Source organism: Heterodontus francisci, unplaced genomic scaffold (genome assembly GCF_036365525.1).
Source record: "Heterodontus francisci isolate sHetFra1 unplaced genomic scaffold, sHetFra1.hap1 HAP1_SCAFFOLD_58, whole genome shotgun sequence".
NCBI classification, from domain to species: Eukaryota; Metazoa; Chordata; class Chondrichthyes; order Heterodontiformes; family Heterodontidae; genus Heterodontus; species Heterodontus francisci.
Genome location: NW_027142006.1, coordinates 7,615,821 through 7,638,235, shown reverse-complemented (window position 1 = coordinate 7,638,235; position 22,415 = coordinate 7,615,821). Strand labels below are relative to the sequence as shown.

At 47.1% G+C, this 22,415-nt stretch overlaps 1 non-coding gene across 1 annotated transcript; it reads right to left on the bottom strand.

Annotated features, from left to right (window-relative positions):
• Positions 1-18,903: 18,903 nt before the first annotated feature.
• On the bottom strand, positions 18,904-18,975 carry trnaw-cca (transfer RNA tryptophan (anticodon CCA)). Its single transcript has one exon. It is a non-coding gene; the product is annotated as a tRNA-Trp (tRNA).
• Between the last annotated feature and the right edge of the window lie 3,440 nt (positions 18,976-22,415).

The window sequence follows — 22,415 nt, the reverse complement described above, 5'->3', positions numbered from 1 at the left end:
TGGCAGCTCAAAACTGGGCATCCATGAGGCACTGTGGGTCATCATCAGCAGCAGAATTGTATTTAAACACAATATGTTACCTCATGGCCTGACATATCCCTCACTCTACCATTACCATCAAGCCAAGGGAGCAATAGTGGTTCAATGAAGTGTGCAGGAGGGCATGTCAGGAGCAGCACCAAGCAGACCTAAAAATGAGTGAAGCTACAACACAGGATTACTTGCATGTCATATAGCGGAAGCAGCATGCAATAGACAAAGCTGAGTGATCTCACAACCAACAGATGAGATCAAAGCTCTGCAGTCCTGCCACATCCAGTCCTGAATGGTGGTGGATAATTAAACAATTAACAGGAGGACGAGGCTCCACAAATATCCCCATCCTTAATGATAAGGGAGACCAGTATATCAGTGCAAAATACAAGGTTGAATCATTTGCAACCATCTTCAGCCAGAAGTGCCAAGTAGATGATCAATCTCGGCCTCCTCCTGAGGTCCCCAGCATCACAGGTGCCAATCTTCAGCTAAATCCACTTCACTCCACATGATATCAAGAAATGGCTGAAGGCTCTGGATACTGACAACATCCTGGCTGCAGTGCTGAAGACTTGTGCTCCAGAACTAGCCACGCAGCCCGCCAAGCTACAACACTGGCATCGACCCAGCAATGTGGAAAATTGCCCAGGTATGTTCTGTATACAAAAGGCAGGACAAATCCAACCCGGTCAATTCCTGCCCCATCAGCCTCCTCTTGATCATCAGTAAAGTGATGGAAGGTGTCGTTGACAGTGCTATCAAGCAGCACTTACACAGCCATAACCTACTCACCAACGCTCATTTTGGGTTCCGCCAGTGCCACTTAGTTCCTGACCTCATTATGGCCTTGGCCCAAATATGGACAGAAGAGCTGAATTCAGGAGGTGAGGTGAGGTGACAGTGACTGCTCTTGCCAAGGGCATCAAGGAACCCTTGCAAAATTGAAGTCAATGGCAATCAAGGAGAAAAATCTCCACTGGTTGGAGTCATACCTTGCGCAAAGGAATATGGTGCTGGTTGTTGGTGGCCAATCATCTCAGTACCAGACATCGCTCAGGAGTTCCTCAGGGTAGTGTCCTCGGCCCCAACCGTCTTCAGTTGCTTCATCAATAAACTTCCTTCCATCATAAGGTCAGAAGTGGAAATGTTCACTGATGATTGCAAAATGTTCAGTTGCATTAGTAACTCCTGAGATACTGAAGCAGTCCGTGTCCACATGTAGAGAGACCTGGGCAAGATTGGGCTTGGACTGATAAGTGGCAAGTAACATGCACGCCACAAAAATGCCAGGCAATGACCATTTCCAACAAGAGTGAATCTAACCATCTCCCCTTGACAGTCAATGACATTACCATTGCTGAATCCTTCACAATCAACATCCGGAGGGGGTTACCAATGAGCAGAAACTGAATTGGATCAGTCATATAAATACCGTAGCTACAAGAGCAGGTCAGAGGCTGGGAATTCTGCTGCAAGGAACTCACCTCCTGTCCACCATCTGCAAGGCACAAGTCAGGAGTGTGATGTAATACTCCCCACTTGCCTGGATGAGTGGAGCTCCAACAACACCAAAGAAGCTCAACACCATCCAGGATAAAGCAGATCACTTGATCAGCACTCCATCCACTACTTTAAATATTCACTTCCTGCACCACCAGTGAACAGTGGCAGCAGTGTGTACCATCTCCAAGATGCACTGCAGCAACTCACCAAGCCTCCTTCGACAGCACCTTCCAAACCCCCAATCTCGACCACCTAGAAGGACAATGGATGAATGGGAACACCACCATCTGCAAGCTCCCCTCCAAGTTACACACTGTCCTGACTGGGAACTATATCATCATTCCTTCACTGTCACTGGATCAAAATCTTGGAACTCACTTTCTAACAGCACTGTGGGTTTACGTACAACACATGGACTGCAGCAGCTCCAAAAAGGCGGCTCACCACCACCTTCTCAAGGGCAATTAAGGATGGACAATAAAGGCTGCGTTTGCTGACAATGCAACCACTAGGTGGCACAACTCGCTTTCTCCCCCTGCTTTGCACCAGCCGCTTCCACCCTCCACAGTCGCTCGCTCCAGACCTCGCTGCTCACCCCCCCCACTACTTCCCTGGCCGATTGTCTCCCGATCATGTCACCCCATTCTCCGGTCGTTCGCTCACTCCTCACCACCCCCCCCCCCTCCCCTCCAGCCACTAGCTCGAGGCCGCGCTGCTTCCCTTCCCTCGGCTCCTTGCTCCCACATTTGTCCAGTCTCCACGTGCCGCCCGATGAAGTAAGGTGGGCTGCAAAGTGTGACGTAGGAGCGAGTAGTGAGTGGCCTAGAGGAGGGAAGTGGCACGGCCTAGAGCTAGCGGCTGGAGCAGGGGTTGGGGGGCAGAGAGCAAGCGGCCAAATAGCTGGGTGACGCGGGCGGGGAACAATTGCCCAGGGAAGCATCGAGGTGTGGAGCGAGCGGCTGAGGGGAGGAAGCGTCGAGGCCTGGAGCGAGTTGCCGAGGGGGGAGAGCTCCAGCCTCAAAGTCTCCTATTCAGCCGCTTCCCCCAGCTGAGTGAGGGGCTGGATACCCGATGACGCTTTAGCGCACATGTGCGAAGATGGACCAGGCGCAGATATGCGATGACGTTGGCGCTGTGCAATGACATCATCCTGCGCATGTGCCACTTAATCCTGGCAAGATGTAGCTGTGCCTATGCACAGCTTGGCACAGTCCGATGATGTCAGCGGACCGCTGCATTGACTGGAATCACATTGTGTCCGCAGTGCCCACATCCCATGAAAGAATAAAAAAGAGATTTACCACAATGGTAGCAGGGTGAGGGATTTCAGTTATGTGGAGAGATTGGAGAAGCTGGGGTTGTTCTCCTTGCAGCAGAGAAAATTCAGAAGAGATTTGACACATTTGTTCAAAATCATGAAGGTTTTCAATATTTTGAATAAGGAGAAACTGTTTCCAGTGGTAAAAGGGTCAGTGAGCAGAGGACACAGATATCAGGTGATTGGCAGAAGAACCAGAGGTGACATGAAGAACCATTTTTTACACTGCAATGTGTTGTGATAAAGAAAGAAAAGACTTGCATTTATATAGCACCTTTCAAGACCACAGGAAATATCAAAGCACTTTGTAGACAATAAAATACTTTTGAAGTGTAATCACTCTTGCAATGTCAGAAATGCAGCAGCTGATATTCACAAACAGCAATGTGATAATGTCTAACTGATCTGATTGAGGGGCAAATATTGATCATAACACCGGGGGTGGTGCAATGGTTAGCACTGCAACCTCACAGTTCCAGGGACCCAGGTTCGACTCTGGGTATTGCCTGTGCGGAGTTTGCAAGTTCTCCCTGTGACCATGTGGGTTTTTGCCGGGTGCTCCGGTTTCCTCCCTTGCAGGTGACAGGTATATTGGCTGTTGTAAATTGCCCCCAGTGGAGGTAGAGAATATGCGATTACTGTCGGATTAGTATAAGTGGGTGGTTGTTGGTCGGCACAGACGAGGTGGGTTGAAGGGCCTGTTTCAGTACTGTAGCTCTCAATAAAAATAAAATACTTGCTCTTCACTTGTTTGAAATTGCAGCATGGGATCTTTTACATTCACCCAAACATGCAGACCAGGTCTTGGTTTAACATCACACCTGAAAGGCAGCACCTTCAACACCCTCAGTGCTGTACTGGAGTGTCAGCTGTGAAATCTGAACCCAGAAGCTTGTGATTTCGAGGTGAGTGTGACCAACTGAGCCACAGCTTTTACCTGAGTCTCAATCCTTCTCCCAACAGTTTCTCTCTATCGGGTCTGTCACGACCCCTCATGATTGTGAACACCTCTATCAAATCTCCTCTCTAAGGAGAACAACCCCAGCTTCTCCAATCTATCCACATAACTGAAATGCTAACCACACGTTGCAGAAAGGAATTTTTCCTCATGTTCCTTCTGGTTTTGTGAGTCACCTTAAATCTGTAACCTTCGGTTATTGACCGTTCAGCAGTTAGAAACAGTTCCTCTGTATTTGCTCTACCTCAAACCTTCAAGGAAGCTCTGCAAAGTAACTGAAAATCAAGTTGTCAGAAGTGGGATTTAAACACATGCCTCCAGTGAAAGCTGCAACCTGAACAGAGAAGCTGAAACGGCTCAGTCACCTCAACTGTTCAGACCTTTTTGACCTCGTCATCACTTCTGTACTTTGAAAGGTTCACTCAGTTCTGGAACTTCTTCAATATTACTGGAATGCTCAGTGATTGGGATATTAACTCCCCCGGGTTTTCCTGAGCTTGTTCTCGGTGTATGGGGATGTTTGACCTGGGCCGTGGAATCTTGCATCCCGGTAATGGACATTAACCCACTGATTGAATCTGTATTCACTGCTTTCCGCTGGTGCTGGGTAATTGCAGAGCGTGGGGCTGGAATGTTGCTGCTTGTCCCGGCCTCACTCACTCTGGGAAAGAGTGAATAAGTGATGCGTCTGTTTCTGTATCTGAAATGTGACTTCGATCTGCTGTTATTAACCGAGGCAGCGCTGCAGAAGGATACGTTAATAATCGCTCACTAATCAACTGTAAACAGTCAGAATGTGTAACTTTGAGCAGCGCTTTCTGCACCGTCAGGGCTGGAAAGTTGAGGGAGGGAGAGACACTGTCAGTATCTGAGTGTATACAGCACTGCACAGAGAAAGAGCCAATATACCGGGGCTGAGACACAGTGCATCTTTTCACATTTAATCACAATAATATCCACAGTCAGGAGCTGAAAATGATGAAAAACCGAATAGCAAGAGCAAAAATAAGAAAAGTAAGTAATTATAGATTAGCTGATCAGCTTTCACTGTGTTAACTGGTAGTCTACTGTTTTATATTCAATGCTGTCTCCACTGTGGCCAGGGAATGATTTCTTCTCAAAGGCTGAACATTAACAAAACTGCTTGTAATTTAAAATCTTTTAAAAGTAATTCCATGGAGCGAATGGGGCAAAGTCAAATAACTGCACCAATTATAGGAGAGCTGGTTGGTGATGACGTGGATGTGTCTGCAGTGTGCAGGACCAGACTGTTTCTATAGATTCACAATGAATGTTCCATCTTTATTTATAACAGTAAAACTGATAGTAGACAATGGCTATTCTGGTTGCAGCAACCTGTAGCTTTAACTCATTGACACCCTGCTTTAGGGTAATCTAGAAAGCACAACATGCAGCTCTGTCAGTTCGTGTGCTTGTTTGTTCACCTACAATTTGATGGTTCAAGCACATAAATGGATGAGGCTTTATTAACTTAAACTCTTCGACATCTGCTATATTACTCTTGCTGTTGATTTTTCAAAGATAAGGTTCATCAAGTCTTTCTTTGTGAAATCCATGCTGACTGTGTTTTATTATTTTTCATTTCCATCTGTATTTTCTACTTTGGAGGATTACAGGATATTATCATTTTTTTATTCATTCATGGGAGGTGGGTGTCACTGGCTGGGCCAGCATTTATTATCCATCCCTAAATGCCTTGAGAAGGTGGTGCTGACCGAGGCGGTGGGTGGCTCTTAGAAGAGCCTTTGTTGTGTTTGCTGGAAAGGGTCGAGTTGTTCAGCCGCTGAATCCGCAGAGAGTGCGGCCCTGCCGTTTCAGAGCGTACACCACATCCATGGCAGTGACCGTCTTGCGCTTGGCGTGTTCAGTGTAGGTGACCGCATCCCTGATCACATTCTCCAGGAAAACCTTCAACACCCCACGAGTCTCCTCATCGATCAAACCCGAGATCCGCTTGATCCCGCCACGGCGAGCCAGGCGGCGGATTGCTGGTTTGGTGATGCCCTGGATATTATCAGGAAGCACTTTGCGGTGCCGCTTTGCTCCGCCTTTGCCCAGTCCTTTCCCTCCTTTACCTCTGCCAGACTTTCTTTTATTAATTTCCAAAATATACTTTATTCATAAAAATCAGTAAACAAAAATACATTACAAAACAGTTCCAAAAAGCACCAAGTCAAACAATACAAAGAGTGCAAAGGAGATCAGTTTCCTTCAATACAGGAGTGAGTTGCCTCACAACCCTTCCATTTCATTGTCATGCCATGTACATTTTACAGCAAACAAATATTTTCTGGCTACAGTTCGAGTGGTTTCCCATGGATCCAGCTCCTCCGTTCAGCTTGGTGAGGGGACCTTACACTGTGGTCTTTCCACATTGAGCCTTTGCTGCGGCTGCCCCAAGTTTTAGTGCGTCCCTCAGCACGTAGTCCTGGACCTTGGAATGTGCCAGTCTGCAACATTCGGTCATGGACAACCCTTTGTGCTGGAAGACTAGCAAGTTTCGGGCAGACCAAAGAGCGTCTTTCAACGAATTAATAGTCCTCCAGCAGCAGTTGATGTTTATCTCGGTGTGCGTCCCTGGGAACAGCCCATAGAGCACAGACTCCTGTGCTACAGAGCTGCTTGGGATGAACCTCGACAAAAACCACTGCATCTCTTCCACACCTGCTTTGCAAAGACACATTCCAGAAAGAGGTGGGCAACGTCTCTTTTCCACCACAGCCACCTCGAGGGCCGCGTGTGGATGGGGTGAGACTTCGGGTGTGCAGGAAGGATCTGACAGGGAGGGCTCTTCTCACCATCAGCCAGGCTACATCTTGGTGCTTGTTTGAAAGTTCTGGTGATGAGGCATTCTGCCAGGGGACCATCCGACAGGATCCACCATCTCCTTTTCCCGTAGGGCCTTGAGGATATTCCGTGCAGACCACTGCCTGATGGATTGGTGGTCAAAGGTGTTTTTCCACAGAAACTTTTCCATGAAGGATAGGCAGTACGGCACAGTCCAACTGGATGGAGCATTCCGCGGCAATATGACCAGGCCCATCCTTTGCAACACTGGGGACAGATAGAACCACAGCACGTAGTGACACTTGAAGTTTGCAAACTGGGGATCTACACACAGCTTGATGCAGCCGCACACAAAGGTAGCCATAAGGATGAAGGCGACGTTGGGTACATTTTTCCCGCCCTTATCCAGAGGTTTGAACATCGTGTCCCTCCGGACTCGGATCATTTTGGATCCCCAGATGAAGCGGAAAATGGCTCAGGTGATCGCCACAGCGCAGGAATGCGGTATGGGCCAGACCTGCACCACGTACAGCAATGTGAGCGCCTCGCACCTGATGACCAGGTTCTTACCCATAATGGTGAGAGATCGCTGCTCCCACATGCTCAGCTTCTGTTGTACCCTGGCTACTCGCTGCTTCCAGGTTTTGGTGCACGTCCCAGCCCTTCCAAACCATATCCCCAGCACCTTCAGGTAATCTGACCGAACGGTGAAGGGGACAAAGGATCGGTCAGCCGAGTTCCCAAAGAACATGGCCTCGCTCTTGCCGTGTTTAACATTGGCTCCCAAGGCCAGTTCGAGCTGGTCGCAGATGCTCATCACTCTGCGCACAGACAGTGGATCCGAGCATAAAACGGCGACGTCATCCATGTACAGGGAGGTTTTAATCTGAGTGCCTCCGCTGCCTGGGATTGTCACCCCTCTGATGCTCGCATTCTTCCGAATAGACTCAGCAAAGGGTTCAATACTGCAAACAAACAAGACAGGGGAGAGAGGACAGCCCTGTCTGACTCCAGATTGGATCGGGAAACTTTCTGATTCCCACCCATTGATTGAGACTGCACTACTGATGTTTGTGGAGAGTAGTTTGATCCAATTGCAGATTCCCTCCCCAAACCCCATTTTGGAATGCACATCCATCATGTTAGTGTGCGATATCCTGTCAAAAGCCTTCTCCTGGTCCAGGCTGATGAGGCAGGTGTCCACCCTCCTGTCCCGTACATCGGTGATCATATCCCTGAGTAGCGCAAAGCTATCAGAGATTGTCCTGCCTGGTATAGTATAGGTCTGATCAGGGTGAATCACCAACTCCAGAGCAGACTTGAATCGACTGGCTATGTCTTTTGACAGAATCTTGTAGTCAGCATTAAGCAGAAATTGGGCCACCAATTTCTGATTTCTGTCCTCTCCCCCTTCTGCTTGTCGATGAGGGTGATGATGCCTTTCCTCATGGATTCTAACATGCTGCCAGCCTGGAGCATACTCTTGTTTACTGGCAGACATGTTGATTCTTTCCTCAAATCAGTGCACAATAAAAGAGACTGATTCTGTCAGGCTCCTTTTTATACAGGCCACCTGGACCTGGCTGAGAAAGGCAGAGTGAGAGCAGGGAGGGGAGGAGACAAGAGTGAAGATTAAACAGAGAGCTAGATGGAGGAGACACCCAGAGTGACAGACAGAGAGAGAACGGCCCCTCATCTTTCAGCTCCACGTCCAGTTTCCTCCGGGCTGCCAATTTCAAACCCTTTATTAACAGTAGAACCAAAACCCAGCTCTCCACACAAACCCTTCCAGACTCGGCCTTCATATTCAAGGCTTTCCAGAAAGCCGGAGCTTTTAAATATGGTCCCGAAGCAATTAACACTCAGTAATATTCCCACCTAAACACAGTCCATTCTTTTCTAAGAAACCTCCTCAGTAACATCACCATTTCCTCACACATCCGCTTCCTGCAGTTTACAAACACCTTACTGCAGCTGTTTGGGGAATCTCCTGTGTTAAGATTGGAGTTGGAAAGCGGCCTTTACCCGGCAGTGTTATCGTCTCACACTGAATCTGCCAGACATCCTGTTCTCTTTATTGCGAGAGAGAAAGCACGGATTTAGGAAATGCTCATTTGAAATGATCTCTATTGAGAACGAGCCCGGCCGTGGGACAGGTATTCCAGTGCAAAGAGCTGTCCATGACCGAGTGTTGCAGACTGGCACATTGCAACGTCCAAGACTATGTGCTGTGGGACGGCATTAAAGCTTGGGGAAGCCACCATGGAGACTCAGTGGGGAAAGGCTGCAGTCTGAGGCCCTAGTAGGCCATAGTACAGTGAGGGGCTGGAACCTGTGTAAAACCCCTCGGGCTGTTTGCACCAGAGAATGTTTGATGTGTAATGTAAATACTGTAAATATAACCTGTGCAGGCAGGGATAGTGAGATACATCATGTACATTATTGAAGGAAACTGATCTGTATTGTACCTTATGTAATATTAAATTTGAACTGCTTTGCAATGTAATTGCACAAATTATATGAATAAAATACATATTGTGCAAAAGAGAGCAGCTTTCCTGTCAACACACACCTTGTCTCAGGGCACAACTTTCCTGTGATCTTGTCACACCCAACTTCGCTCTATATCTTCTGACACACACACTTTACAGTCTGTCATTTCCAAAAACAAGCATTCTAAAATCAAAAGATCTTTTGTTTATTTCTCCTTTCTTTTCATTTCTCCTCTATTCTTCTCAATCACTCCCTTCAACAGTCCTATTCAGATCAAGGTGGAATGTGAATAGTGTCACAACTCACCTGACACTATTATTACCCTTCTTTTCTCTTGTCTCATTCAATGGGAAAGTTTTATTCACCAGTCTGTTGCTGTTTTATACTCTTGCCATACCATCTGGTATTGCATCCATCTGAATTCTGTTTTTTCATGGCCTTACATATCTTTTCCTCTTCTGGATGATTTGTTTGCTTCAGTTCCATTCAACCAGGCTGGACCACAGAGAAGCTTAGAACCTTTGCCTTGGACGGGTCCACGTTGATCCATTACATTCAGAATCACCTCCGTGAAATAACTCCATAGTACAACTACAGTAACCACACAGAATCTGCTTCAAACACTCCTCCACATTTTATCTGTTCTGACCGTCAACACCTCCAGCTCTTTTGTTTAAGTGGAACCCATCAGGTGTGTATAGGCTCCTTCTATTCTGAAAGCTGCAGCACTGGTTCAGGGAATTCAGCCCTGTTTCTCTACTCGAAAGGATCAGCCATGCTTGATCTGCCTCGTATTTTGCTTTTATTGCAACGTTACAAGACCTCCAATCCTCTGGCACCACACCTGTATCCAGTGACGGAGTGGAAAATGATGGTCAGACCTTCCACTATTTCTTAAAAGCAAAATACTGCGGATTTTGGAAATCTGAAACAAAAACAAGAAATGCCGGATTCACTCAGCAGGTCTGGCAGCATCTGTGGAAAGAGAAGCAGAGTTAACGTTTCGGGTCAGTGACCCTTCTTCGGAACTTCGGAGTCACAAGTATTTGTGAGATTGTGGAAATGTCTGGAAGAGGAAAGACCAGCGGGAAAGCTCGGGCCAAGGCCAAGTCTCACTCCTCCCGGGATGGACTGCAGTTCCCGGTGGGCCGTGTTCACAGGCTCCTGAGAAAGGGTAACTATGCTGAGCGTGTGGGTGCCGGAGCCCCGGTCGATCTGGCTGCTGTGCTCGAGTATCTGACCGCTGAAATCCTCGAGCTGTCCGGTAACGCGGCCCGGGACAACAAGAAGACCCGCATCATCCCCAGACACCTGCAGCTGGCCGTCCGCAACGACGAGGAGCTCAACAAGCTGCTGGGAGGAGTGACCATCGCTCAGGGCGGGGTGCTGCCTAATATCCAGGCCGTGCTGTCATCCCGATGGAGGAGGAGGCCATGGAACAGGCCGGGCAGCAAAGCAGCTGCTCCATAGCTGATGGAGAGACAGGGACACCTACCTAAGAGAGTGAGTGAACATCTCCTGGGGCACAAGGGTGCATCTGCTGCAAAGGAGCCACACTGCTCATCTGTTCACCACTGCATCAATGGAGCTGCACAGTAGGGGTGGTTGGAATGTCACGATGGGCAGACTCAAACCCTTCAATGTCCCTGTTTTCACATGCAGGCTAGGATGAACGACAAGAGCGAAGAGCTGGAGAGACTGGTGGACAGAAGACACCTCTGAGGAGGAGGAGGGAGCCTCAGAGGGTGCACCGTCACATCATTCCCCTGCACCCTCCACCAGCACAGAAACCCTCACTCGGTGGGTATCCACTCGCTGTTAGATTTGGGCACACAAGCTGGTGAGCACGTCACAGACAGGCCCGGGCAGCTGACGGAGGCTGTGACAGCCGAGGCCACTGGCAGTTGGAAGTCTGTGGGAGGCCAGGCCCATGCTGAGTCCCAGGCTGATGACGTGCCTCTGGTGTCACCAGCAACACGGGAAATGCTGCAGCTGCAGCAAGAGGTCAGGCAACATCTGGCAGAGTTGCCGGAGGTTATGTGTACCCAAGTTCGGATGATGGAGGAGTCCATCCAGGCCTTGCATGCTGCACTGTCTCTGATGGGGGTGTGTCTGGCTTCCTTCCTTGAGAGATTGGTGACTCTGATGGAGAGCCAGATCCAGCCGACCAATCAGTGGCTGCCGGAGATGTGTGCAGACCTGCACTCCATCGCTTTGTCCATGAGCTCCATCCAGCGGTGACAAGGCGAGAGGGGGACGAGGCACCTGAACTCTTCACCAGGTCCACATCCCTCTCAGGTCAGCAGCGAGGTACAAGTGTGTCTTATAAGGGGGAGGAGCAGCTGGCTGCTACATCTGGGGTCTCCTCTCAGGGTGCTCCTGGTGTGGACAGTAGCTCCAAAGCCCCTCTGCGAGTGACACAAGTGATGCCAGTGCCTGCCTCCATCACCCTCGATGACAGAGGGGGTGTCCCTGTACCTGTGCAGGAGGCCCTCAGTGTGCCGGGGCCCTCCTGGCCTCAGGCAGCAAGAGGACGGCCACCAATGTCATCCCAAGCCATGGGGCAGCAAGGTCAGCAGCCTGTCTCCACCTCAGCTGACAGAGCAGGGGGAGCACCACGTAGGAGCATGCGGTAAAGATTTCAGAAGAGCACCTAGAATCACTTGGGTTCATGGTGAATGTGCATTCCAGATGGATAGGGTTGCATTTGATGTCACACGGAAGAAAGAAATGATGTTGTCTCACTATGTCTCCTTCCTATTGTTGATGCCCTTTGGGACTTCATTTAAAACCTTCCTCCCAAGAGGCTGGAAGTGAGGGACCAAGCCCTGAGTTCACAAAGCTTCGGTCTTGTCACTGTGCGATGTGTACCTGGACGCTGCAGTGCAGAAGGAAGCAGGCGACAACAGGGCTGCTTAAAGCTAAGACTTTATTGCTGTGGTTCCAGAAGGTGGTAAGGCTCAAAGGAAACTTGAATGTATAAGGGTGTCTCATGTCTCCCTTGTGTGTATCTCATTGCCCCTTTCCTGCTGTGCCTGAGGTTCTTCATCAGGCACTGCTTGGGCAGCATCCTCCTCCACATCCTCATCATCAGAGGAGACATCACACTCCACGATATCCTCACTTGTCAACACCTCACCCCTCTGTAATGCCAGATTGTGCTGTGCACAGCAAACCACCACGATATGTGAGACCCTCGCCGGGACATACTGAAGGGCTCCACTGGATCGATCTAGGCACCTGAATCTCATCTTCAGGAGACCAATGGCCTCCTTGATGGTCGCTCGGGTTGACCCGCAGCAGGTGTTGTACCTCTCCTCTGCATCCGTGCGTGGGTTCCTCACAGACGTCAGTAGTCATGTCCTCAGTGGTTAGCCCTTGTCTCCAAGGATCCATCTCTGAAAGCGGATGGGGCCGCGGAAAGGTTCTGGCACCTGGGAGTGCCTTGGTATGCAGGCGTTGTGGCTGCTTCCCGGGATTTGTGCACACACCTATGGGATCCATTTGCAGTGGTTGCAGACCAATTGCACACTGAGCAAGTGGAAGCCCTTCCTGTTGAAGGCTGCTGGCTGGTCTGCAGGAGCCTTGATGGTCACATGGGGTGACACCCTACACCTGGGGGAATCCAGTGATGGCCCCGAATCCTATAGTCCTCTCAGCTTGACTGTTTGGATCGATGTGCACATAGTCACCGGCCCTCCTGAACAGGACATTGGTGACCTCCTTGATGCACTGATTCACCAAAGACTGTGAGATTCCACACATATCTCCAGTGGATCCCTGCAATGATCTGCTGGTGCAGAAGTTCAGTGGCACAGTGACATTCAGTGACACTGGTATCAGGTGCCCACCAAGTCCCATGGGGCACAGCTGCATCATGGCAGAGAGATCAGTGACGACCTCCGTGCAGAGGCGCAGTCTGTGGAGACACTGTCACTCGGACATCTGCAGGTAGTTGAACCTCAGCTGACGTGTTCCTCTGCCTCCTTCTCCAGCCTCCTGTTCGAGGCTGGCCTTCCTATGGGCCCCCAAGCTGCTGTGGTGCCCCTGCTGGTGCCTGCGCCTCCCTCCCTTCCTCTCTACTCCTCCTCCTCCTCAATGTGAGCCTTGAATGAGGCCCATGACAGGTTGCCCCTCCCTGAGTGCAAGGCCTTCACAGTAAACAACACCCAGCCACATTTACCTCACTTGTCACCCTCAATGAGGTGGCACTGCCCCAATGGTACCCTGGTGTGGCTCACCCTGCAGAGCTGGCACATTGGCCCCCACTCCTGACAGTGTTTCCCGATGCCCTTTCCATCTCCACCCTTACTGCCAAGTTACGCTGCCTCACCCGATAGCTTCCCAGTGAAGCCAACACTCAGCTCCCACCTCCCAGTCACCTCCTTTAACCAGGCGAGGCTCTGAAGCCCCGTGGTTCCCGTGCACTATTAGTTCAATTGGATCCAGTGAATAAAATTGCTGACAATTGGACTCATAAATACTTTAAATGCCTTCTTGCCGTGTGGATGTGTGAAGTCTGCCCTCCATGTCAGCCGCCGACAGAAAAGTCCGGTCCGACGTCTTCCATCCCTATTTTATACACCCCACCTCCCCCTCCCCAGCCTCCATTCCCGTCTCCAAAGGTCCCTTAAAATTCTGGCCCATGTCTCTAAGACTAATGGGAGTGAAACTACATCTGCACCTTAGCCTGAACAGGGAGAGCTGCTCTCTCTGTGTTCAAAGTGAATGAATCTGCTCTTTACCTTGTCTTACTGGAACGTTCACTGTCTGGAAATGTCTGTTTGAAAATGTTTTCCTGTTATATTAATGGAGCAGAGGAGCAGATGTGAGTTGCTGTTCAACAGAGAGGTTTGGAAGTGGGTGAAGGGGTGGAGTGATGGTGTGAGTGAGAGGTGCAGTGAGTTGGCCATTCTCAATAGAGTGTCAGGAATGAAGGTCAGAGGAACAGACCAGGCAGGAAACACAGAAAGAGCGAGGAGAAGCTGGTGTGAATAACAGAGATTAAACAACAGGCTTGTTCAGTTGGTTTGGGTCTGGTGTTCAGAATACCCGGAATCTGGGTTCACTTCCCTTCCAACTCAGCGAATTGTATCAACATTATGTTCATAAAACCATAGAATGATACCCAAAGAAGGAGAACATTTGGTCCATTGCGTCAGTGCTGTCTCTTTGGTTATGTTATCCAATTAGAACTGCTGCTCAGCTTTTTCCTGTCATCTGTACATTTTTCCTTCCAGTATTTATCCCAATTGCTTTTCAAAGTTACGACTGAATCTGCTTTCAAGTCCTGATCAGACAGTGCATTCCAGATCACAACACATCACTGTATAAAAAATCATTCCTCATTTCGCCTCTGGTTCTTTTCTCAATTACCTGATAAATACATCCTCTGGTTACTGACCCTTTTGCCACTGGAAACAATTTCTCCTTATTTGACTTATTGAAAACCTTCTTGATGATGTCACATACTAGACTGCCAGTAAAACTGAAGCCCATGGAATAAAAGAGACAATGACAGCATGAATATGAAGTTTGCAGACTGATAGGAACACAGAAGCAGGAGTAGGCCATTCAGCCCATCGAGACCACCCCACCATTCAATATGATGATGACTGATCATCCACTTCAATGCCTTTTTCCCACACCATCTCCATATCCCTTATGTCATTTGTATTTAGAAATCTGTCAATCTCTGCTTTAAACATACTCAATGACTGAGCTTCCACAGCTCTCTGGTGTAGCGAATTCCAAAGATTCACAACCCTCTGAGTAAAGAAATTTCTCCTCGTCTCTGTCCAAACTGGCTTTCCCCTTATGTTGAAATTGTGTCCCCTGGTTCTAGATTCCTCAACCGGAGGAAAAACTTCATCTACCCTGTCTATCCCTTTAAATATTTTGTAAGTTTCAATGAGATCACCTCTCATTCTTTGAAACTCTAGAGAATACAGTCCCAGTTTCCCCAATCTCTCTTCATAGGACTGTCCTGCCATCCCGGGAACAGGTCTGGTGAACCTTCATTGCACTCCCTCGATGGCAATGATATCCTTCCTCAGGTAAGGGGACCAAAACTGCACACAGTATTCCAAAGTGCAGTCCAACCAAGGTTATATACAATTGAAGCAAGATTTCACTACTCCTGTACTCAAATCGTCTTGTGATAGAGGCTAACATATCATTCGTCTTCTGAATTGCTTGCTGCATCTGCATGTTAGCTTTCAGTCGCTGATTGACAAGGACACCCAGGCCCCTTTGTACATCTACACTTTCTAATCTCTTACCATTTAAGAAATAATCTGCACATCTGTTTCTCCTACCAAAGTGGATAACCTCACATTTTTACACATTATATTCCATGTGCCACTTTCTTGTCCACTCACTAAGTCTGTCCAAATCCCCTTGAAGCTGTTTTGCATCTTTCTCACAACACACATTCCCACCTAGTTTTGTGTCATCTGCGAACTTGGAAATACGACATTTGGTTCCCACCTCCGAATCATTGATATATATTGTGAACAGCTGGGTCACAGTGTGGTGGTGAACAGTTGTATTTCTGTCTGGAGGAAGGTTTACAGTGGGTTCCCCATGGTTCCTCATAACTTCAGTTATGTGCAGAGACTGGAAAAGCTGCGGTTGTTCTCCTTGGAGCAGAGCAAGTTCAGAACAACTTTGACAGAGTTAGAATCAAGGAATCAAATTGTTACAGTACAGAAGGAGACCATTCAGTCCATCATGTCCATGACAGCTCTTTGCAAGAGCAAATCAGCTAATTCCACTCCTCTGCCCTTTCATTGTAACCCTGCAAATTTTCTCTATTCAGGTGTTTATCCAATTCCCTTTTGAAAGATACGATTGAATCTGCCTCCAGCACACTCTCAGGCAGTGTATTCCAGATCCGAACCACTCACTCTGTCCCACACCCCTGGTACCATTGCAGAAAATCTCTTCTGTTCATTTCATCCCTCATAAATAATTGAAATGAAATGTTTATTAGGAAATGCACAATATAAAAAAGAGAGAGAAATAAATGCTGAGAAAAATAGAAGTCAATGTTTGGAAGGTAAAAAGAGCAAAAGATGTAACTTTTATTCTGGTTGAGTGTGAGGAATATATCACACTCTGGGGATCTTTAAGAGGATTTACTGATAAACCTGGGATTTGAGAGGAAGCTGGTTCATGGTTTACAGAACAAATTCAGTCCCTGGGGTGGAGCCAACAGCTGCACCGTCCAATAACAGACAGGATGGGGACACTGTCTCAGGCCTAGTGAGCTCAGTCGATGAAAGCATGAAACTCTGAATCTCAAGTTTTTGAGTTTGAGCCTCACGGTGGGTGTCTTTTATTTCCTTTTTAGGCCGATTTTACAGCCATTCTAAAGCTCTGAATTCCTCGGCAGAGAGTTCAAGGAGTGTTTGAAATGAGATTCAACAGCAGTATGAGAAAGTCTTTCCTTGATTCAGGACTCTTACCTCTCTGCAGCATCTCGCTGCTGAAGATTGAACTTTATCTCATTTCATTCTCAGCTCATGGTCAGTGTGGATCACTGGGACTTCTGGCTGTCTCCCACTTCACAATCCATCAGTGCTGAGAAATCAATGGGGAATATTACTCACATGTTGTAATGTTTTATAAATACTTGAATGTATTTCACACTGTGTCTAACAGTGTGAATCTCCCCTGGTATATCAGCTCACCAATACTTCAACAGAACATTCACATAATGTGAGCTCTGAGATCTGTTCAGATCCCATTCCCAAGACCTGGAAAGTGGGATTGGGCTGGATCGCTCTTTTTCAGCTGGCACAGACACGATTGCTAAATGGTCTCAGTCTGTGCCATAAATTTTCTCCATTTTCTATGTTCTATGAAGTGAGGTGTGATTGGGAGGGGCAATTCCACCAGGGTTATATTTTCTACCAAAACAATGACACAAGGGATACTTCACTTTTTTATTCATTCATTCATGCGATGTGGGCATCGCTGGCTAGGCCAGCATTTATTGCCCATGAGAAGGTGGTGGTGAGCTGCCTTCTTGAACCATTGCAGTCCATGTGGGGTAGGTACACCCACAGTGCTGTGAGAAAGGGAGTTCCAGGATTTTGACCCAGCGACAGTGAAGGAACGGCGATATAGTTCCAAGTCAGGATGGTGTGTGGCTTGGAGGGGAACTTGCATGTGGTGGTATCCCCTGTATTTGCTGCCCTTGCCCTTCTAGGTGGTAAAGGTCACTGGTTTGGAAGGTGCTGTCTAAGGAGTTGTGGTGCATTGCTGCCGTGGATTTTGTAGACGGTACACACTCTGCAACTGTGCGTCGATGGTGGAGGGAGTGAATGTTTGCAGATGGGGTGCCAATCAAGCGGGCTGCTTTGTCCTGGCGGTGTTGAGATTCTTGAGTTGGAATTGCACCCATCCAGGCAAGTGGAGAATATTCCATCACACTCTTGACTTAGCCTTGTGGATGGTGGACAGGCTTTGGGGAGTCAGGAGTCATGGATGAGTGAGAGGAATATATCACACTTGGCGGCTTTTGTAAAAGGATTTATTAATAAACCTGGGATTTGAGAGGAAGCTGCTTCATGGTTTACAGAACAAATTCAGCCCCTGGGGTGGAGCCAACAGGTGCACTGTAATTACTCACCTCAGGATTCCAAGCCTCTGACCTGCTCTTCTAGTCACGTTATTTGTATGGCTACCCATGGTAACCTCCATGATGTTGATGGTGGGGGATTCAGTGATTGTAATGCTATTGAATGTCAAGGGGAGATGGTTAGATTCTCTCTTGTTGGAGATATTCATTGCCTGGCACTTGTGTGGTGCGAATGTTACTTGCCACTTATCATCCCAAGCCTGTGAGACTGAAATAGCTCAGTTGGGAGTGTGTTAGACTGAAGATCCCTGGTTCAATCTGGGGTTTTGGCAGTTCTCCTTTATTCTGCATCACCCTTTGGTTTTGACTCTTGAGCTGCACACTTTACACTGAAATTATTTACCCAACTCTGAAGGTTGGATTGGAATAGAGAGATATCAAGGATGGGAAATATTTACCTTGTCTGCTTTAGCTTATTCTCTATCTCCCTGTGTCCTTTTCCCCAGTTTTTGAATCTTTCGGGGCCGGGTGAACATTTGATTTGCTGCATTTGTCCCAAACTGAAGCCTTTTCCACATCTCTGGGTGGTCAGACTCGCTCTGTCTGTTTTTGTTGCTCGTGACCATTAACGAGAACAGGCCACGAGTTCAACGTTTATCAGCAAACGGAAGATAATTGGAAAGAATTCTGTGTTACTCCAGATCAGTGACAAAGATACAATGGATGTTATTCAAAATAAATTCACTTTGACATTTTATGTAAACTTGTTTGCATCCAAAAGTTGGATTTTATGTGTAACAAAAATGTGTCAAATTATTGACTGACCATGTGACAGCGCACATGGGGATCAAATCCACAGCCTTGTTGTTATCAACACTGCGTCCTAACCAACTGAACTAAGCGGCCTATAGACTGAGCCAGGTTTGGGTTTGAGCCGCACGCTGGGCGGTTTGTGTTTTATTTCTCACACTGGGTGACAGAGCGATTGTACAAACAATGGACACATCACATCCCTGAAACATTGTTCTGATATAAAACAGTGTGAAATAAGAACTGAGCATGGAAATGGAACGAAACCAGAAATCAGGACTTTAATCTATTAGAGTTGATCTTGAAATTCAACCATTCAATGAACATTCCAATGGATTGAACTCTCTTCTGATATAAAATCCAGGAACTTGAGCTGCTGTAAAACACAACTGAACCTGACGTGATTTGAACACGCAACCTTCTGATCTGGAGTCAGACGCGCTACCGTTGTGCCACAAGCTCGCCGATAAAGCAAAGTGTTCCATTCCTGACAGATTTACTTCTTGTTTAGATTCAGTGATTGAAATTAATTCAATCCTCATCTGACCTCCACTCTGTGAAGGCCTGCAATCCGACCTGAACCCGACGACCTGTGTCGGGTTCGGGTCATGTCGGGTCGCTCTTCCGGTTCTGGCTTTCGGGCTCGGGTCAGGTTGGGTCAGGTTCAGGTCAGGCTGGGTCCAGGTTGGTCTGAGTCCGTGTCGGACACACACAGTAAGTGTTACATTTAACTTTGCTGGGAAGTTGAGTTTAATAAGTGTCAAAAGTTGAAAAGCCAACCAAAGCCAGGAGTCCGGGTCATGAAGGAGGGAATCTCTGAGTCTGCGCAGTGAGCAAGTGAGCATCTCTATGACGTCATTGCGCTCATGCTGCAGCTTCCTGCAGATTCGGAATCGGGAGGTAGATAAAGTGAACATTCCGGTGGTCGGGTTAGGCTCGGGTTAGTTTGGGCGTGGGAATAAATGGAGATACTCGGGCCGGGTCAGGCTCGGGTCCAATGTGGTTCTGTCAGGTTCGTGTCGGGTTTTTTTTCCTGACCTGAGCAGGCCTTTACTGCTCTGTCAGTTCAGTGCCTTATTTAAACTATTACTTGGAGTTCTGTTTTACAGGGTCTCGGCTGTTTAAGTGTTTCCCAGACCCACTACTCTGATTAATCAGACATTTTGCTGCTAACTGCTGCTGCTACAATTGAAATGTAAAAAAGAATTTCCAGTGACCTGCAACCAATGGACAAATACATTTCAGAAAGATAAAGTTCATTCACCAATCCACAAATGTGTCTTTCTGCTTATATTTATAAACAACTCCTTCTCTCCACTATGGGAACTATACAATCACGACAGTTATTTGAAAGTTAGTATAAGATGTTCCAGTTCATCAATTTTAAAACTGCAGCAGGTATTTTCCAGAAAACTTCTCTGTTGGAACCTCAGTCCCATTTAGATTGAAAGTGGACAATTAATGTATTCACTTGTTCATTGTGGACAGGTGTCTGACTTCGAATAAATCTCATTAACTTTCAATGAGGTGGCAGTATTTCTGTGCTCCCATTTTACACAGTCTGTCCTGTTCATGCACCATGTTTTTATTCTCCTCTCCCATTCTCCACAGGATACAGATTACAAGCATCATCAATCTAGCTGTTGAAAAGCATTGGAAGAATCTGGTCACACAGGTATTGAAACATTCATTTTCTGCCATTTTCCAAGTTGGTTGCTTGAAACACAGTACAATGTGTAATCATCTTGAAAAGAGATTCTCTTCAATATCCAATACAAATTGAATTACAAACCTGACAGACAAACACAGGAGAACAAGTGACTAGTGAACACAAACCTCATGGTGCTCATTTTCAGATTTATTGCAGTCATCCGACAAAACAAGTGAAAGAATATTCCAGTGAAATGATTTGGAAAGTAGGTGTGACTTTTGTTGGTGCCTTTCTTTGCTCTGTTGGTGAAACTTTCTTGCACCTGACTCCTGTTCATGTCTCTGTTTCCTCTATTGAATGAGGAAGGAGGTATTTGATCAGAAATCAACTGGATTGTGTACCTTTGAGAGGGGATTTCTGCACCATCAGGGCTGGAAACAGGAGTGAGTGAAAGACAATGTGTGGAGTTTGATTTTGTACAGATGGAGAGCAAATCTAACAGGACTGTGAGATATTGGCCTGGATTTTACAGCCCCAATAGCGGTGAACTCTGAGACTTTCACTGCTATTGAGGGTCTGAACAGCACTGCAACTGCTGGTACATGCACACACTAACACCAGCATCTGGAAGTTGTGGTGGTGAGAAATGTGCTTCGAAGGAGCCTCTGATCATAATCGCATCAGCCCACTCTTTAAAGTGACAGGGACCTGTAGTTCAGCAATTTGGGCTCATTGCCCACAATGTACCCTGATTTTTACCTGGGTTGGATTAAAGCCGGTACCAACAGTGAACAGGTCCCTCTATTCCTGCAAACTCTTTAGAACTGTGCCATTAAGTATATATTGCCTCTCCCTATTCCTTCTGCTAAAATGCATCACCTCACACTAGTCACTATTAAAATCCATCTGCACCTGTCTGCCCATTCTGCTAGCCTATCACTGTCTTGTTGCAGGTGATTCATTTCATCCTCACTGTTTGCCACTTCTCCAAGTTTGGTGTTATCGGCATATTTTGAGATTCTACTCTATATTCCAAGATCCAAGTCATTTATCTGTCGCAAGTAAAAAGCAGTGGTTCCAGCAGTGACCCTTGGGGAACAGCACTGTCGACAACCTTCCAGTCTGAGAATGAATCATTTATTACGCCTTGCTGTTTTCTGTCCTTAAGCCAATTTCCTATCCAATTGGACACTGACCCTCCTATTCCATGAACCTCAATGTTGTTAATCACCCTTTTATGTGTCGTTTCTTAAAATCCATAGAAACAACATCCACTGCATGCCCTTCATAAACCTTCTCTGTTCGTTCATCAAAAAATGCAGCTAGATTAGTCAAGCATGAACTCCCATGTATAAATCCATGCTCACTCTCCTTAATTAACTCAAACCTCTACAAGTGACTGTTGATTTTTTCCCTGATTGTTCTTTCTGAAACCTTACCCACCACTGCTGTTAAGCTAACTGGCCTGTAGTTAGCCGGACTGTCCTTACACCCTTTCTTGAATAAGGGTGTCACATTTGCAACTGTTTAATCCTCTGACACCTCCCCCGTATCCAGGGAAGATTGGAAGATTACAGCAAGCCTTTCTGTTATCTGCATCCACATTTCCTTTCGCAATCTGGGATGAAAGCCATCCGGACCAGGTAATATATCTTCCTGAAGCATAACCAGCCTTTTCAGTACCTCCCTCTCTCAATTTGTACCCTCTCCATTGCCTCTACACTCTCCACTTCTCCTGATATTTTGTCAAATTCCACTTCCTTAGTGATCATTGGTACAAGGTACTTATTAACTAGATTAACATTGCCCTGCAGCTCGAAGTATATATTACCCTCTTTGTCCCTAATGGGGCCCACTTCACCGCTGACTACCTGCTTATTATTTATATACTGCTCGAAGATTTTTGGGTTCCCTTTCATGTTGACTGCCATTCTATTCTCGTAGAGATAGAGAATAAGCTAAATATAGAAGATATAAATATTTCCCATCCTTGGGTGAGGTGGAATTTTTTTATGCTGTGATTGGTAATGTCCTGACCCACGAGTGTGGTGGAAGTAGAGACAATCAATGATTTGAAAAGGAAATTGGATGGATACTTGAAGCAAAGGAACTTGCAGGAGGAAAGGGATCGAGCAGGTGAGTGGAACTGAGCAGCTGGCTCCGATAATTGCTGCAGTCACTGCGATCCCCCTTAATTTTGTACAAGGTGACAATGTTTGCATCACGCATGTTTTGAGCCCTTGTTGAGCTG